Here is a 4,833-nt window from a genome sequence, read left to right on the forward strand (position 1 = left end):
CGTTTTATCGTCTTTGATTAATCAATTGTTCTTGAGCCATTTGATTGTACTCGAAACTTCATCAATTTGTCTGATAGCATGTCAATGATATATGTATAGTGTTATATATTGTTATATAGTGTTATATGGTGTTATATGGTGTTACATAGTGTTATATGGTGTTATATAGTGTTATATGATGGATATATAGTGTTATATATTTCTTGTAGCAGTTACATATATTTGGATTTTTTAGAATGCCCGAATTTTAAATAAGTTTAAAATTGAATCGATAGAATTTAGAAGTGAATCGCTAAAATTTAGGAGTGGTTACCTAATTTGAAACATATACAAAGACACTATTACCGCTACAATTTTCAAATCTGTCCAAATAATTAAAACACAATTTATAATTTGGTCCATATTGATCTCAACCATTTGATCAAAGATCTAATGGTTTAAAACACTTCTCATACTTCTCACACTTTTGAATTAATGTACACCATCCCTACCCTATATATATATATATATATATATATATTTAAGAATAGTAGAATAAAAACTCACTTAAGTTGAGAAACCCATAAAAACCATGTGTAATACTTGTGTAACACCATGTAACACAACATATATTATATTATACTATATCTTAAAAGAGAAAGTCGGTGGATTCGCCAATTTCTCCCTTTTGTCTAAATATGTCGGTCGTATTTTCCACTCTTTCTTCAGTCTTTGCCACGTGTCTTTCACTTTATACGTGTCCTTCCCTTCCCTGCATTCTTTTCCTTTTCACATACACATTGCAGAGAATAAGAATGAAAAGAGAGGATCCGGGAGAAAGAGACGACCGCTTACCTGTTCCGTTAGTTGCAACGTGGTGTGCGTTGATTACTTTCTGAGACTCACCAACAAAAAGAACTTCAGAAGACAACAATTGCGATGGTTTTCCCTATTTAATTGTTCGCTTTATGAGGAGATACGGTAACTCATTAACCTAAACCCTAGATTTTTAAATTTTTCTTTGTAAAACATGATTGTTAAGTCATATGTCTACCTACTTGGATTAATTTCATTTTCAATTTGATCAGTTTGCGACTAGGGTTGAGATTTTAAGTTTTGTTTTGCATTGACTCAACGCTGAATTAGTTGTTATAGTATTAGCTAGAATGGTTATTACAGCTAAACACTCACATTTGTAGAAGATTATACCTATTTGTGGAGAAAATATGTTGATTACTTACACACAAAGTGAAAGAAAGAAGTTCTTTAGACCATGGCTGATCCATTGAGGTTTGATTTAAATAATATCATCATACTCAAAATCAGAAAGTTCATAATAGTGTTTATATTGTTTTTAACAATTTTACTTTGTAATTATTGGAGAGATTCTCATTTATATGGGGTTTTTTAATCCTTTTTTACTAAATTTTCACATCTAGGATTATTGTATCTGGGATTGATATAAACTCTGTTTAAACTCTAGCATTTAATTGGTTTTTATAATTATAATTTGTTTATATGTTATCTATCACTGTTCTTACTTCTTTAATATGCTTTGAATTCAATTTGAGTTGATATCTTGACTTTTATTCAATTTTGACACATGGGTGTTAAAATCTCCTCTGTTAGGGGACCCGGGGTGGTTCACTAGTGATGGGTTCTAGTGATGGGAGCACCCAATCAAATCATGCCAAGTCAGCACCCAATATTCTAGTGATAGTGATAGAAATGTAGTGGGGGTGGTATCACTAGTGATGGGGATTCCAATATACAAGTATTAATGCACAATGTACAAGTCATACCCTATCAAACCTCAAACTTCAACGCGTTGTGTGGTTAACGCGTTAGAAAGATAACGCGTTTTGAAGTCAGCGGCGGCGGTGTGCTTTTCGACCCATCACGCGTGCTCGGCTCCATCACGGGACCGCCCCGTCCCCTCTTATAAGTTGATGTTAGATGGGATTACAGTGACTGTCATCAGTTAACCTTGACTTTTTTTGTTGAATTTCTTGGCTACTTTATACTTATTTTACTCTATATTTACTTTATATTAATGTTTAAAATATTTTAATGTTTTCCACCAATTTTTTAGGCTACAGATGATATGATTTGGTGGAGAGATGCAACATAATGCAACAAGAAAAAGAAATTAGCTTGACGCCTTGACGGTAACTTTTGTTTTTCTTTGTTTTTTTACCTTATGTGATGGAATCATGTATTTATACCTTGAACATGAAACCAAAGCCATGAAGACCATGCATCAGAATCACTTACTGGCTACTACAAAACTGTAACTAAAAGTAATTATACAAATTTTTTTATTAAACGATTGTCCGTACTTTTATCAATTGATACAAAAGAAAATAAATATCTTGCTTGCACATGGCAGTTGCATTTGTTTGTTTGATCTCTTTAGTTTCTTAGTCACATGAACTATTGTCACCGGCTATAGGTGGCAAAATGCAAATGCTATGTAATTATGTAAACGGTCACTACTCTTAAATGTTCCCCAACAAACACTATACGATACCTCATATAAATTTGAATGCCTCTGTGTAGGTCTGGGCAGAGTTGAGGTTTTTTGTTGTTGGCGCGTATGGTCATGTGATTGACTTTGCTTTCACTTGGCAGCTGGTGAGTATGCAACCATGGCGGGTTATTCTCTGTGTTTGAAAATGAGATGGTCATGTGCATTGGCGAAGCCACGCCCCCCCCCCCCCAATTTTCCCGATACCGGGGGGGCGGCAACGTATATAGCTATACGAAAGTATAACACTACGCATCGAAAAGTTGGGGGGGGGGGGGGGGCGGGCGCCCCCTCGGAGATACACTATCCTGCGCCCCTGGTACTCATGTGAATGACTTTGCTTTCACATGGCAACTGGTTAGTGTCAGATCTATTCACTTTAACTCATATGTGGCCATATGTTTGTAGGTTGTAAACAGTTCATTGTCATTGATTGTCCTTGATTTTTGTTGGAAGTGGCTATGATGATGAGTTTAAATTTGAGCAAAGATGGGACTTTTGTTTGTCCTGGCAGGGCAACCGAGATGGTCATGAGATTGACTTTGCTTTCCCGTGGCAACCAGTTTATTCTCTTTCTTTGATTGTTTACATATATGAGCCTTATTATTCTTTCATCGTGTTTTTTAATCATTCATCGTTACACAATATTACTAAGTTTGATTTCTGATCAATGATGGATGCTTGCGAGTTTTGATCGCTTAATGAATACAACGATGTATGATAATCAACTTTTAAGCTCCGTAACTGTACTGACCAGCAACATTCTTGCAAGTATGTCAGAAGAAGCTAGAAATGCCAGCATAATTGTTTTTGATGTTGCATCTTGAATCTTCGTTTTTTTAACTGCTTCAATATATAGTTTACATTAGACTTTTAGAAACTGGACTCCGTCCACTACAAGAAGAGTCAACTTACTACACTTTCTGTAAACTCAACTCTGTCCTTTTCAAGAAAAATCAACTTATCACAAAATTGCTACTCTGATAAGTTACAGGAGCTCAGGGAGAACATGCTTACACTTCGATGAACATTTGTAGTCTACATGACTCGCTTCAAAGTATAGCTACATGTCATTTACAGACGGCGAAACACGTCAAGCCGAAAGAAACTGAAAGAAACAAAAGTCGAGAATAACCTGTTAAGAAGAGACTATTTATAGAGCCTTAGAAAGAGCAAGTAATAGTATTTACGAGCTCTCTACGGTTGGTTCTTTAGAGATCACATGTACCGAGTAGTTCATTTTTCTGGTTTCGCGCCGCAACGCGCGCGGGTGTAATCCTAGTTTTTTTTTTAAGTTTAGGACATATGATATACATATTTTTAAGCATGTTTTAAGCATGCTTAGAATAAAAAGTCAAAAAAGAACCAAGTGGATATTTTAAAATAAATAAATAAATAAATAAATAAATATTATGTAATATGTATGTTGTTTAGTAAAAGTGTTGTTGGACATCTGTTACTTAGAAAACTTAATAATTTAACACTTTTTATTTTTTATTTTCGGCTCAAATTGCATATGATTCAGGAATTTATATTCACAAAGAACATACTTGAAGATTTAACATGATGCAAAAGAAAAAAAAATTGAAACTACCAACTTATATAAGTTATATACATTTGTATTGATTGTTTTTCGTGCATGAAGTTTGGTTGATGTTAAAAAACAGATTAAAGTAAAGTTTATTAAACATTGCCCTATATTTAGACATATTTCACAACTTTAAGGACAAGACTCAAAATCTTAAGCCACGCTCGCTTGAGGATATGATGGCAATGTTGAATTTGTACGAGGCTTCTTATCATTCATTTGAGGATGAAAGCATACTGGATGATGTCAGTGACTTCACAGCAAAATATCTCAAAGAAAATCAAAACAAGTTGTAAATGCACCTTAGGATGATAAATGCAGGAAGCGGCTTCTCGGCGTCTCGATGAAGATTTACAGATCTCGCATCTATCAAGGGGGAGTCTGTAAATGCACCTAAGTATGATAAATGTTGGATACTTCCAAAGAACGATACATCAGGTACTTGTATTGAGAAAAGTTGAAAGTCATCTAACAAATGCAGACAAGATCGTCGATCCTGGGCAATGGATATCTGTTCTTGATTGTGACCTTGTTCAGCTCTCGATAATCGATGCATAGACGCATCGATCCATCCTTCTTCTTCACAAACAAAATCGGTGCTCCCCATGGAGATGAGCTAGGTCTAATAAATCCCTTTGCCAACAAATCATCCAGTTGAGTTCTCAACTCTTTCATCTCTGTTGGTGCTAACCTATAAGGCGCTCTTGCAACAGGTGCTGCTCCAGGAATAATGTCGATT

The 4,833-nt window shown here is 35.1% G+C and overlaps 1 long non-coding RNA gene across 2 annotated transcripts; it reads left to right on the forward strand.

Annotated features, from left to right (window-relative positions):
• Positions 1-708: 708 nt before the first annotated feature.
• LOC110898275 lies at positions 709-3,120 on the forward strand. Of its 2 annotated transcripts, XR_002569284.2 has the most exons (4): positions 709-960; positions 2,072-2,147; positions 2,539-2,613; positions 2,915-3,120. It is a non-coding gene; the product is annotated as an uncharacterized LOC110898275 (long non-coding RNA). The 2 variants fall into 2 exon arrangements; XR_004877231.1 differs by having other exon boundaries at positions 712-960; positions 2,539-3,120.
• The last annotated feature ends 1,713 nt before the right edge of the window (positions 3,121-4,833 follow it).

This window comes from Helianthus annuus, chromosome 13 (assembly GCF_002127325.2).
Source record: "Helianthus annuus cultivar XRQ/B chromosome 13, HanXRQr2.0-SUNRISE, whole genome shotgun sequence".
NCBI classification, from domain to species: domain Eukaryota; kingdom Viridiplantae; phylum Streptophyta; class Magnoliopsida; order Asterales; family Asteraceae; genus Helianthus; species Helianthus annuus.